General features: G+C 38.1%; 1 pseudogene; it reads left to right on the top strand.

The window, feature by feature from the left end:
• Positions 1-530: 530 nt before the first annotated feature.
• The window catches only part of LOC137025192 (asialoglycoprotein receptor 1-like), a 28,377-nt pseudogene continuing 13,667 nt past the window's right edge, over positions 531-15,240 (top strand).

The raw sequence follows: 15,240 nt of genomic DNA, 5'->3' as shown, positions 1-15,240 counted from the left end.
GCCGACGTCGGCCGCAGAGCGGAACGTCGGCCTCATATCTGTAACATCTAAGGATCGGCCAGGCATAGGCGCGTATCTTCAGTCCGAGCTCTTATTTCTAGCTCGTCGGCTTTGGGTCGGATCACGACTGCAGGCCGATATGCCGCGTTTTCTGCGCGTGACCATTCATCTCTGCAACCGACGAGAGAAATGGCGACTCCGGCGACATCTGTGGTTTTCAGGTAAGTTTTCACTTTAAGTAAATTAGAAAAATCTTTTTATAATTCTGTGACACTTAAAAGTTACTGGCACTCGGTTTACTACAGGCAGTTTGTAATCTCAATTTCCCGGAGGCGAAGGGCAGATGAGCAGCGGAATGCGAAGTTAGCCCAGCTTGTTTAGTTCAGAAAAGTTTTTGTAAGTAGCCAAATTATCTGAATTTATCCCGTCCTCTGCAAAATAAACGGATCAAGTCATTAAACTGGTAATGTTAGATGTTTAAAATGCTGCGTGACTTTGACTTTGAACGTTCAAACACTGGAGAAGTTACCATGGTAACGGTGAACCGCAGTAACGGACAAGCTGCAAAGTCTCCGTCTCTCGCTGTTGCTTTCTCTGCTTTCGGGTGAGTTTACTCCCTAAAATCACATAAATAATATAAAACTGTTCTGGATACGTTTCTTACCTGTAATTGACACGCTTCTGTCGAATATTTACTTTATTGAAATAGTTTATTTTCTTCGAAAAAGTCCGTTAGTATAACCGTTTTCAGTTTGGCTAATGTACTGAGCTCTTATGAAAGTTTGCGTTTTTTATCACATCTTTATGTTCAGAAGAGAGGCTTTGATAGTTTTGCTAAGGTTTTGTTGGTAATCTGTCAATGGGTAATTGAAAGTGAGCTAATTTATATGACATCACTTACAGGAAGCGCGAAAATCAAATGAAACGAAATGAAATGATCTCTCATGGTAAACAAATTACCTCGATTACATTTAATGTTTAATCATTTAATACCAATCACATTGAAGAAAAAATGTTCTGTGATTTCAGGAGTGAACAAATCTACAACACCGGAGGGGGAAGAGCTGCTGACAGGAGTAACTTTAGGAAACTCAGGTGAACTGAGAAAGCTCATTAAATAACTTCATACGCATTTTTTTCCACAAAGGGTAACACTTTAGTATGGGGAACAATTCTCACTTTAAACTAGTTGCTTATTAGCTTGCATATTGGCTGTTATTACAGATATCAATGCCTTATTCTGCATGACCTTATTCTACAACATCCCTAAATCCCACCTGATATCCACCCTTAAATGCTGTAACTACCTTACGGTCTATTAATAAGCAGTATATTAAGAGTTTGAGGCAAAAGTTAATAGTAAATATGTTTCCCATTCCAAAGTGTTGCCCCACAAAATATTTTACCTATATCACCATGCATGTTATTTTCTTTTGCAAAATTATTTTTTAATATTACAGTTTGTAAGGTTCTGACATCCAAACGTAAGCAACACAGAGCAATATAAAATGAAGTAAGCCTAAAACAAATTTGTTAATAAATTTTTGTTTATATATTCTGTTTATTCTACTTTCTCTTACCTGCATTTCACCTTTGCTGTAGCTGGCTTGATTCTAATGAACCTGACATTATATAAGCTCTGTGATAAACTGTTTGTTATGTTTCTAGATTCTTCCATGCTGATGGCCTGCACTCCTGTCCAAGAAAATCTCAGGCTAAAAACCATATAACCAGTAAGCAAATCCTCAAACATACACTACTGTTCAAAAGTTTGGGGTCTGTAAGATTTTTTGTTTTGTTTTTGAAAAAAAAAAAAGAAAATCACATTTTAAAATCATTAAAGGGTTAGTAGTTCACCCAAAAATAAAAATGTCATTAATTACTCACCCTCATGTCGTTCCACACCCGCAAGATCTTCATTAATCTTCAGAACACAAATTAAGATATTTTTGTTGAAATCCGATGGCTCAGTGAGGCCTGCATAGCCAGCAATGACATTTCCTCTCTCAAGATCAATTAATGTACTAAAAACATATTTAAATCAGTTCATGTGAGTAGTGGTTCAATATTAATATTATAAAAGGACGATAATATTTTTGGTGTGCCAAAAAACAAAATAACGACTTATATAGTGATGACCGATTTCAAAACACTGCTTCAGGAAGCATTGGAGCGTTATGAATCAGCGTATCGAATCATGATTCAGATCGTGTCAAACTGCTGAAATCACGTGACTTTGTCGCTTCGAACCGCTGATTCGATACGCTGATTCATAACGCTCTGAAGCTTCCTGAAGCAGTGTTTTGAAATCGGCCATCACTATATAAGTCGTTATTTTGTTTTTTGGCACACCAAAAATATTATCGTCCCTTTATAATATTAATATTGAACCACTACTCACATGAACTGATTTAAATATGTTTTTAGTACATTAATTGATCTTGAGAGAGGAAATGTCATTGCTGGCTATGCAGGTCTCACTGAGCCATCGGATTTCAACAAAAATATCTTAATTTGTGTTCAGAAGATGAACGAAGGTCTTACGGGTGTGGAACGACATGAGGGTGAGTAATAAATGACATTTTTATTTTTGGATGAACTAACCCTTTAACCCCTGGTTGTTTCAGTGAGAGTGTCTGTGAAAAAATCCTTTAGCATAAAATAATCAGCGAAATGAGATGAGGTGACAAATAATGTTTTAGTGGTTGTAGTTATGATAAACTATTATGATAACAGGATGTTATGGTCATTAATATATTTTCTCTAGGTCTTTTTTGAGTTATTTATTTATATGTATTTTTTACTGATACATTCTTAAATACGTTTTACTAAATATTTGGTAACTCTTTACAAGAAGTTTCATTTGTTAAACATTAGTTAATGTATTAACTAACATGAACTAACTATGACCAATACATTTGTTGCTGTATTTACTAATTTTTGTTAATGTAAGTTAATGAAAATACAGTTGTTCATTGTTTGTTCATGTTAGTTCACAGTGCTTTAACTAATGTTAACAAGATTTTAATAATGTATTAGTATCTAATGTTAAGTAATGGACCTTATTGTAAAGTGTTACCAAATACTTAAATACTTTAAATGCTGACTGGTTCAGGGGGTCGACAACTTTAGGCATTCAAGTTATTTTTCACATAAATCTGGTCAGCTTACACACTGCTTATACTCAGCCTCTAAAATGTTTGAATTAAAATCACCAATACAATATCAGGGTGTAAAGATGTCATTAGAGTTCTTACAATTATGGCTGTGCTCTTGTTACCAGATGAGATGTGATCCCCAGCGTTTGGCGCTGAGATTCTTCAGGACGTGGCCTTGATGCCGTGAAGATGGTGAGTTTCCCCAATAGCTGCCACTACCCAGATCAAGAGACTGATCACAACTTCAGTCTGTATTAGTCTATTTTGATAGGTATATATGTTATGTGTCTTTTCTTTTTCATTACAGCCCATCACTGACAGGCTTTCCTGTGTAAACCATCATATTTATCCAAATGAGGTTTGTAAATGCATGAATTCTTTATATTTTACATTAATCATTAATTTTGAATAAAAATTACTTACAGAAGAAAATGTGACAAGGCCTCTCACAAAATGCCATATTAAAGGACTATTCAGAGTGCAAGTCAAAACTGCTTCTGTTGGGCAATATTATGCTACAAATATCGTCTATTGAGCTAAAGTTAAATTGAACCTGGAATGGTGATTTATGTTACCAGATGCGATACTTAGTAATGGGCATGTACAATGGATTTTGAACTCTACTATTTTTATTGCAGGGTCTCTGGGATCCCCAGGCATGAAAACATCAGATCTTGGCCTGGACAGATGTACCAACAGTACACCACACCGACCTCTGCTTTTGCATGGATGGCTGATTACTACCATGTTCTGTGAGGGTATTACTATAGCAAAACTGAGCACCTGTGACACTGGGATTTCTAGTTGTAAAGAATAATCATACAATGTTTTTTAGACATTGCAAACTTTTCTCTCTCTCTCTTACAAACAACACAAAAGTTAAACCTTTTCATATTCTTTTCTGGTGGTGCCCAAGTCCTATTCTACGAAACAGAAATTAAGATATTCATATGCTCACATTTAAGCTGTGGACACATTACTTTGAGCATGCGAAATTTCTTCGGACACTGTAACTGGCGTGATATGACGTCTGCAGAGTCTTTTTATAAACATGAATTCAACATTTAACAAATAGTATATTCAAAATATAAAAATATACAGTCTACTCGACTTTACTACACTTTTTTTTTTTTATTTAGCCATTAGGTCACACCTTCTTGTAGCGATTTTGTACTCTTTACACATAGTCATGTGATGTGAATTCGCAGGTCAGAGTTCGAAACCAAACTTTTTGCATGAGCTTGTGTTTCTGGTCTCCCGCATTTGTGTGCATATGAATGGAGGTCAGTGGAATGAAAAGCGTAGTGTGACCGCACCTTATTCTGCAGTTGCAGCACACCTGTATCAAAAGTGTGAAGTCATGGACAGATTTTATTTGTGAACTGATATGCGAGATCTCACATATCAGTATGTGGCATCCCTCTCAAACATGTGCTCTATGCAGTGATAAACATTTTCTTGTCGTTATTAATCAATCAGTAATCAACACAGCACCACCCCGAAAATGCCTTGCACTGTAGAATTATGCTTTTGGCAAGAAATGAAAAGTAGCCAATAATTTATTATAAATGCTACTATTTTACAATTAATATTTAAGACTATGTTAGAGAGGGATAGAAGTCATTTTTATGGATGATAGGATTTATTTCATTACAGGTCATTTATTTGAATGATCAGCAAAAATTTGAGCCTTTGAGAATAATTTGAATTCGTAGAATAAGATTAGTACAAATTTAACTGTTGTGGTTGAGAGAGAAAAAAGAAAACTACAAGTTTGAAAATCCTAATACATTTTCTCAGTGACTTTACTGAAATATTCTCTACAGATTCCACTGTCACAGGAGCTCAGTTTTGCTACAATAATACTATATATTATACAGCACATGCATAATTTGAGACAATATCCTGATTAAATTTCCAGTCTCATTTTACCAATGACAAACCACGTCTATCTTATTAACTACTGTTCATTTTGTGTATAATCAATATATAAACAAGTGATATTTAATCAGTATTTCTCGTCCAATGGTCATACTTTAATTTTCCGGTTTCTCTAGTATTGCATCCTTCTCATGGGCATTTAATGATTTTTCAGTTTGGGTTAAACCTCTTTTTTGACCCATAATATGTGTTTTTTTTTTTAAAGTAATTAAAAATAGTTTTGTCTGTGCTATTGAAATTGTGGGTTACATCTTTGTCACCTTTTTCACCCAAGGAGTTTACATTCCTGGCAATACAAGAGCGAGGAACTTACATTTTAATTACAAAGGAAAACCAATTCATCTGCTATATTCTTCTGTCCTCCGTTTTCAAGGGTAAGATTTCTTTATAAACCATCTACTCACCCATATGTCTTATTTTTGTGGAACACAAAAGGAGAGAGTCACAGTCTCAGTCACCATTAGAAAAGAAACTGTGATAGTGAATTATGACTGAGACTGTCAGTCTCTTGATGTTCTGCCTTACATTTCCTTTTGTGCTCCAATAAAAATAACATGTACAAAAGAACATGACCAGTTTTGTTCATGAGTAAATATTTAACTTGAGACTGTTAAGCCTGTAATTTTTATGTAATCCTCTGTATTTGAATGTAAATGCCTCTATTAGTCATATTGACGGTTTGTATAGGAGGCTAAACATGCAGGCTATATGTAACTGTATTTTGTAAATATTAAAACAATGTTAACTGAATGTGATGTGTGATTATTACATAAGCATGCTCATTTATCTATTAGTATTAAGTATTTGAGATTTTTAAAAACGAAAATGTGTTAACTGTGTAAAACTTTAGCCCAACTGAAATCAGCATCGTTTCAGCATAAGGTAAGCAAACGATCCGCGTCGATTTTCCGTTAGTTTTGAATGGCGTGTGTGATGTTGGTCTTTGATGTCGTGAGAAACATGATTCTAGGTTGATTCTGTGTCAATGTTCTATCTCGATGTAGCCTGAAAGGTTCAGCCTAAATAAATAAAGGCCATATAAAGCCCCTGCACAGCGGCCAGTATTTACAGCTTTGCATCGTCCACGCATCGGTCAGAAAGCATTCGCGATCAGAGGCCGACGTCTCGGCGACATTTTCCCGATGAGCAAACGCTCCGTGAGCTACGTCCCGGCGATAGAACTTTGTCCATCGAGACAACATCGGCCCGACGTATGTGTGTTATCTGGGTATACTCAGGTGACGTGTAATGATTGGTTAGAATATGAGCAATGACGTGCATTAGAGTCTTCCGGGTAGAACTTCCGCTAAACGCTCCCATTTCCTTAATGCATAAATACTTGAAGTATTTCCACAGAACAGTTCCTATTCAGTCCCTCCAGAAAAACGCGATTATGCGATCGCCTGATTTCATGCATAATCAAAGTCCGCATATTTATGCGGGGGTCGCATTTTTTTCAAATACGCCGCACTTTCGCCGCATAAATTGCCGATTTCAGCAAGCAAAATATATGCGGGGCTAGCATGATTTCATAATAATTTCGTTGCAAAAAAGTCACATATATCTTAGCAGAAAGTTGAAAAATGTTGCGTTTACTTCACACTAGTAAAGCGCCATTATTTTCCCCCTATTGCCATGGGAACCTTGTGAAGTGACGTAATTACGCGACGTGAACATCATCTGCAAACCATGAAACCATGAAGCACACAAATCATTCTCATTTGCCAATAAAAATAAGCGCAAAAGACCACGCGAAGCAGTTTCCCGGTGTGTTACATGACAGTGGGGGCAAAATATTTTGCACTGCGTGTTGACGCTGGAAAACCACTTTCAAAGGATGGTTAAAGCAGCAGCGGAAGCACACATTTTTTTTTTAAATATTTTATTTATTCATTTTTATAGAAGTTGTTGGATATTGATAATAATACGTTTATTTTATACAGCGCCTTTCTACAAACTCATATTCCTTTTGTAAAGCTACAGAACTTGTTTGACTCAAGAACTTGTTTTTTAAGTTTGAGCCATGTGTTAATTAAGGTCTGAAATAAAACAGAATGAGAACTTAAATATTCTGTGATTTAGTATGCTTGCTTATCATAGGAAGTAATAGGAAATTACTCTTTACATTAAAGTAGTAGCCTAGTGAGAACAGGGTGTTGGGAGTCACCTTTTATTTTTTTCTGTTTTTCATCAAACCGCAGTTTTTGCAAGTTCCCGCAATTTCATCGCATAAAATTGCAAAAATATCCCGCATATTCCATCGCATTTTTTAAGAAAACGTGCCGCAAAATCAAGCATTTTAGCCCGCAACAATCACAAAAAAAATCCGCGTTTTTCTGGAGGGACTGCCTATTGCATAAATACAATCAATAAACACAAACACAGATGAGGAACAAAACACACTTCACTCCAGAGAAGAAACTAGTACTAGTTCGTTGGAATCCTGAAGACACTAAAACTGTCTGAAAGTGTAAATGAGACATATAGAGAGGAGTACAACCTGCAAAATGAGCAGAAAAGATGGACAAACCACTAAAATCTGCAAAAATGATGACGTTATAAAAGGTAAAATTGGAAAAGAGATCACAGACCCAGAGCAGCTGCAGTGTGTTTGGTGCTGCTGTGTGTTCTTCTGCTGACTGCAGTCATAGTGCTGTGTGTCCACATCCATACAAAGAGCTCAAACTACACACCAGAGACACACCAGCTACTAACTAACATCACCAACCTCACACAAGAGAGACCAGCTACTAACCATGATTACCAACCTCTCAGAAGAGAGAGATGGGCTGAAAATAAAGAACAAAAACCTGATCAATGAGAGAGACCAGCTAAAATTGGAGAAAAATGATCTTCAGATGAGTCTTGGTAAACTGGGTGAGTTTCTTTTGTCATTTTAGTAGTTTCTACAGAGCAGCAATATAATCTGGTTAGTATTCATAGGTGTTTGAATGTCAAGTGTAACTCTAGTGCACATATTCACAGCAGGGAAAGAGTCTATAGTACAAAATAAATTAACACTTTCTACTGTACATTACTACTATTACATAACCCAAATCATCTGTATAACAACCTGTGAAGAACTAATGTTTATGTTAAGTTTACCTCTGTCCTGAGTAAGATATTTTACCTAAGATATTTACATATAGTCCATAAGACTAAAAAATAGCTGAATTTATTAAAATAACCCCGTTCAAAAGTTTGTGAACCATTGATTCTCAATACTGTGTTTGGTTACCTGGATGATCTATGACTCTTTTTTTGTTTTGTGATGGTTGTTCATGAGTCTCTTGTTTGTTCTGAGCAGTTAAACTGAACTCTGTTCTTCAGAAAAATCCTTGTAGATTCTTCAGTTTTCAAGCATTTTTTGCATATTTGAACCCTTTCCAGCAGTGACTGTATGATTTTGAGATCCATCTTTTCACACTGAGGACAATTGAGGGACTCAAACACAACTATTAAAAAAGGTTCAAACATTCACTGATGCTCCAGAAGGAAACACGATGCATTAAGAGCCGGGGGGTGAAATCATTTTGAAGTTGAAGATTGTAACACAGTTCGTAAATATGGGAAGAAGGAGGCGGGAACCGGCGAACATTGAACAAAACTTTAATTCAAAATAATCAAAGAACAAAACGAAAGTAATGCCGGCAGACGTCCGCGAGGGTCTGCCAGCCACACAAACATAATAAAACATAAAATAATATCCAGGCCTGGTCCTCTCTCGTCCTTCACGGTCGTCGCTCCTCCTTTTATGCTCCCGGAGCTCCTCCGTGAGAGACTCAAGGCCGGTGCGCCTCCCAGGTGATGCTCGTTATCACTTGCGTCACCGGCCTCGCGCCGTTCCCTCATGGCTCTCGCCCGCCCTGGTCGCCACATACCCCCATCGCCCCTCGCAGGCTGGGGGGTACTCCCGAGACTGCGCTCTACTCCCCCCTGGGGCCTGTCTCAGCGGCCGCAGCACCTGGGGGTAAGGACAGACGAGACGAGAGAAAGGAGACGGAAGCAAGGGGAGCGACAGGATGAGAGAGGAAAAAGAGAAAAAAAAAAATTCTGGGTCCGGTTCCCCGACACACTGCCGCTCGGTCCTCAGCCTGCCAAGAGGCTCTTCTTCGCGGCCGGCGATGGCTCCTCCGGCTGAGGGCAGCCGGCAGCAAGTCCCCCGTCCCCTGCTCCTCCCCTTCATGGTGGACGGCAGCAGGCTCCGGCCCACGGCGGACAGCGGCGACTCCTCCGCTCCCTCCAGGACGGCAGCCACCCCACCTCGTCCCAGGAGCACGACATCCGGGTCTCCATCCCACCTTTCACTAGGCTCCAGCGCCACCGCCTCAGGCAGCCTCTCGCGGTCTTCACTCCCGCGCTGCCCGAACTCCGCAGCACCGCGATACCCCTCAGCAGCGAGGACTCTCCGACAGCATGTCCCTCCTTCTTCCCGGGTTTCGGCACCAATGTAACACAGTTCGTAAATATGGGAAGAAGGAGGCGGGAACCGGCGAACATTGAACAAAACTTTAATTCAAAATAAACAAAGAACAAAACAAAGCCACACAAACATAATAAAACATAAAATAATATCCAGGCCTGGTCCTCTCTCGTCCTTCACGGTCGTCGCTCCTCCTTTTATGCTCCCGGAGCTCCTCCGTGAGAGACTCAAGGCCGGTGCGCCTCCCAGGTGATGCTCGTTATCACTTGCGTCACCGGCCTCGCGCCGTTCCCTCACGGCTCTCGCCCGCCCTGGTCGCCACAAAGATCAATGAATATTGTACTTAATTTGTCTTCTGGGAAACATGTAAGTATCTTCTGTTGCTTCCAAAGGGCAGTATTAAAAATAAATAAATAAATAAGAACAATTTGGACATCTTCATCCTGTTCAAAAGTTTTACCCTGGTAACGTGTTCTGGGCCCGTATGTATAAAGCCGCTCAGAGTAAAATTTTAGTCTTAAGTGTGTCAAAATTCTAAGAATGATGTAATTTTACTCTTATTCTTAGACTTAAGAATAAGTGTGATTCATAAAGGTTCCTAAGTGTCAAGACTAGGTCTCAGCTCCTAAATTATTTAAGAGAGCTGGAGAGGTGTCTTAACCTAGTTAAGAGTAACAAGATGGAAGCAGAGAACAGGAGACACACGCTTTCCAATGAAGATATGATGTATTAGAGTTATATGATGACATGGAGTTGATAAAATGATATAAACTTGATTGTCAATTCTTTTTGTAACTGACCTAATAAGAAATGTAATAAATTTAAATAAATGTAATAAATATTACTTAAACAATAATTGTTTAATTAAACAGTAATATGTTTAATGTATTTTAACACATTTAAAGGTGCTATATGAGATTTCTCAAATTCAATGTTGATATTTGAAATCAACCCAAACAAACATTGCGCCGCCTCCAAAACTCACACTCCAATCCTAACCACCCTGATCCGAGTCGGTCTCGAACCTCGGCCCAGTCACTGCTGTCATGTGAAGCGAATGCTCTACTCTAAACACCTCATTCTCTAGCGGGTGACAAGGAAGCACAAAAGATGAACATACAGTACACAAGAGTAAATACAAACAAGAGTTTCTTGTTAATCGCCAACAATTTTGCTTAAAACATCAAAATATGAGGAAAATATTTTTATTTTTATGTTTATATTATTTAAATGTTTTTAAATATGTCATTGACTACAACATAATCAGTTTTTAATATTTCATTGGTTCTCTCATTTTTGCATGTGTTCATAATTTCTTTGCATGACAGCCTGAAATAATTTGAAATTTCATTTCATTATCACACATGAACCAATTGACTCCAAGAACAACTACGTGATATGCTTACATCTTTTAACACATTTTTAAAAATATTTGAATTAAGGTTGAAGATGTCAGTTTTTCATAAGGCTGGACTACTCTATGGCAGTTCATTGACTTTCCAACTGACCATCAAACCATGCGGCAAAAGAAAGACACTTTTATGTTGATAGTGGACTTCCCTGCAATTGTTGGAGCCGTTGATGAACTCATGACACATCACTGCACTAACTGTAAATGAGGAGACATATATCAACAGAAAAAGATTCCACACCATCAATACTAATTTGTGATAATTTTGCACAATGCAAAGCTATTGCTTTTAAATAAATGTAAATATTAAAACGTTTGTGTTTTTCTTTTTATTGTTTTATATAATAACATTAAATGATTGGTGTTGTGCTGCTGTGACTTCACCCTTCCAGGCTCGCTATTGGCTTATTCAGAGGTTAAGGGCGGCCATTTTGAATTGACATCATTGTAGTCCTTAGTTCACAACACTTAAGTCAGCACTTAAGAATCCGTCTTACACTTTACTAAAAGTTGCTTTTAGCTTCTTTATAAAAGTCTCCTACTCTTAGAAAACTCCTACTCTTTACTAAGAATTTTTTGACATTTAAGTCAAAACTTAAGACTATTCTTAAAGAGCATTTCTGAGAAGTTTTATACAAACGGGCCCAGATTGGTTTGGGGTAACAAGGAACAATAACAGGGGTATATAAGACAGAACATGTAAAGTTTGGGGCAGATCAGATATTGTATGCCAGAGTTACGACAACTTCCTGTTTCATGGCGAAACATCGAAATTTGTCAGGCCACCATGGACACGCCCTTCAGTGAAAACTCAAGGGCTGCGTTCCAGTTCGGTTTTTAAATGCCCATCCCTCGCTAACTTCACTCGGTCTCGTTGACTTGGATGTACGTCATTGCTTACGTTGCACGAGTGCCCACTACTGGCGGAACCTTTGTATGGGCTGAACTGAAACGTCCTAAGCCCTTGATCACTATTATTTATTTTGTCCCCTTAAAAAATTGTTTAATACAGCATTCTATATGTATATATATGTGTTTTAAATGTTTAAAAAAATAATTAATATATCATAGAGTTGTTTGTGGTGGAGTAAATTAAACGTGATATGCGGTGATGTCATAATCGTGTTGCATTGTGGGTTATGGAGCTGCCTGAAGTGTACATATTGTAACGTCTGGATGGATCCGTTCAGAGTCAATAAACTTTGGAGTTTTCAGAATGCTTTTAACCTGATGAACTTTGTTTCTTAATCACTAAATCGGCTCCGAACAGTCTACTAAAGATGAGCCCACTTGACACCTTTGTTGCCCTCCGAGGTAACACAGCAGGCCCAATTTCCTTGCTCTTAGGACATCAAAGGGGCCCCTCATGTGGACTATGGGCCAGATCCACATTCCAGCACCCACACACACTGGCACACACAAAAACACACACACAGACACACATACAGAAACACACAAACATAAATTTTTAACTGTATATATATCCTACCACTATGCTGAAATATATATTTCATATATTTTAGGGCCTATGCATGTTTCCTAGTGTTTAAATTAGTGTATTTGTGCTAGTGTGCATTTTAACGATATAATTTTGTCTGTAAACCATAACTTCTTGTCTATGCCTTTCTAATCTGGCGAGTTTGGTCTCTCCGTAAAGCTCCGGACTCGAGCTATTTACTGAGGTGGGTCACATGGCTGACATATGCATTTTTCTATGTGTTTAATGATACTGTGAAGAAAGCACTCGATCTCGAAATCCGGTCTGATGGCCACTAAGTATGCAAATTCATCTAGGAGACCAAACCAAGGAACTTTGCCCGCCAGATAGTGCTGCGCATCTATTGGCCGCTACAATTCAGGAGGTGTGTTAGTTTGGGTTTCCATAAAAACAACAACACACACCTTTTCTGTGTTCTCCCGGTGACCTCCCGATCGTCTCGTGCACGTCTCCCCGGACGCCTCAGGTGACCGCGCTTCCCAACCACGCGCGCAGCTCGGGAGGACCACTTCCTTTCTCTCTCTCTCTCTTCGGTTAAGTTACTTAAGTTTAAACCTCTTTTGAAAACCCCGCCGGAGAAACCCTCTCGGAAAGGACCAAGCCAAGCGCGTTGAAACTGCTACTCACGGACTTGAACCAATAAGCAAGTATTATCATTTACCTTAAATTTGTCTAAACTGATTTCTGTGCTGGCTCTCTCAAAAGGGTTTAACTGTGTAATTTGCCATTCTTTGATCATCTTTCTTTCCCTGTCTTTTCTTCATTTTCATTCTCGTGTATATATATGTATTTTCTTGTATATATATTTAGATGTATAACCTCTGTATTCGTAGCTGCATATATTAAAACACTTAATTCATGCTCGATTGTTCTGTTGTTCTTCCAACTGAAGACCAAGTCACTTTAACGTTTTTTCGATCGCTTTATGCTTTAGTTATTTTCATGGCCAGAGAATAACTCCGTTTATAATATTCTGTGAGGGACTTAGTTTGCTGGACAAACGAACAGTTTCTCTAAATAATTATTAAACCAGAACTAATCATATATGTAATTGATTATAATTCGTTGTAATTGATTCACAATATATGTTTAATTCCCCATTGGGTCGATATATGAATCATAATTTATTCATAACCTTATGAATTATTATATTCATATTTCATCCATAAATTGATTAATAACCGCTACACATTCGTTACATATATTATTTGGTGGAGGATTCGCGAGCAACGTTTTAAACTTGGTTTTCGGTAAAAGAGCAATGTAGAATAATTTTGTATGATTTAACTTACATTTTTATTTATTACGCGTTTTATTCAGTGAGAAGACGCACGGGTCCTCACTACGCACCGTTAACAAGCTGCTGTTTGTGTCTAGAAACACTGCAGGCATAGCCTTGGTTGACCGTGAAATACACTGCAGTCCATTGATATCTCAAGCTCGTATCTGTGAAGGACGACAATCTTTGCAGTAAGTTACAGTTTTGAATATTAATTTCCGCTTGAATAAACGAATTGAATCGTGTTCAGCAAGTTTAGAGGGTCGTGGCGAGATTCCTGCGACCACTCTTTCGAGGCCTCATTATATTTACCCGCTACTGAATCTGAATTTCTTGTGTCGTCCAAAAATTCACAATAGCCGGTTTGCTCCTGGGTTACGTCGTTTGGACTAGCTACCCAAAACCACGTGATCCCCGTTACAGATCTAATCGGAAAAGCAGTCCGTCTGGTTTATCGATTGATGTGTAATAATTTGGAGCTCGTATCAGCATTCTGATCCAATGTTGATTAGTAACAGCGGCGAAGCAATCCCGCAAAAGTTACATATTCGCGTGCATTAAAGTTTGCACCAAAGGGACTGATTCCCAGAGTTGTGTACCCGTGAGTAAAACGGTACACATATATTTATGAAAGAATCCGCTGAGGTTCTATAGTTGTAATCGTGACCGTGCAGTTAAAACAGCGTAAGGGTCAGAAACCCACAAGCGCGCTCGTTTTTGTATCACGAATTAAAGAAAGGGGATGCAGTAACTCTGACCAGACGCCAGAGGGCAGTCTGCTCAGGTGTGCCACCCCTCCCTACTTATTGGTTGTGTGGACTCAGTGACGCCACCGCGTGGACGTTCTGAGTTAAAGCCGCTCCATACTTTGAACTGAAATTATCTCCAAGTTATCTTTTGCTTCTCTATACTGCGGGGAGTTGTAAAAGTAATTTGCTTTTGGTGGTTATGCTTTCCAATCATTGTTGGAATGTGGTTTACTGATTTAAATTTAATTTAAACACGTTTAAATTTTTAATTTAAATTGTTTCCCTTCCAACAAGGGAATTCACTTTCTGAGAGTGCGCCCCCTGGTGGACACTGTCAGATAAGTCAATTCTCTTTTCCCTTGTATTCTTTTTCCTGTATTCACAGATCTACTTTATTTTATTTTATTTCAGTTTATTTATTTTATTTTTATTCCACTTTGTGTTATTTCATCCATTCCCTTTTTGTCTTTTCTCTCTCTCAAGTTATTTCTTTAGTTTACTTTGGAAATTCATTCCCTTTATTACTTAATGTTTTATTTTATTCACTCTTAGTTCTGGGTCCTGTGTGTTATTGGCTGGCAATAATATTCACGCACACCCAAGCCTCCCTTATTTCATACACTTATTTTTGAATTTAATTAAATAACATTTAATTCAATTTTAAAATTAAGTAGTGTCAATCAGTTGGCATTTTGCTATCAACAAGCAATTCTCTTTAGGAAAAATCTGCAAATAGGGAAGGCTTTCTCTTTTCTTTCTCCCATTCTGTTATTCTATGCAC

This window comes from Chanodichthys erythropterus, chromosome 8 (assembly GCF_024489055.1).
Source record: "Chanodichthys erythropterus isolate Z2021 chromosome 8, ASM2448905v1, whole genome shotgun sequence".
Classification (NCBI taxonomy): Eukaryota; Metazoa; Chordata; class Actinopteri; order Cypriniformes; family Xenocyprididae; genus Chanodichthys; species Chanodichthys erythropterus.
The sequence above is the reverse complement of the archived record's forward strand: the minus strand, read 5'-3'. Positions and strand labels throughout refer to the sequence as shown.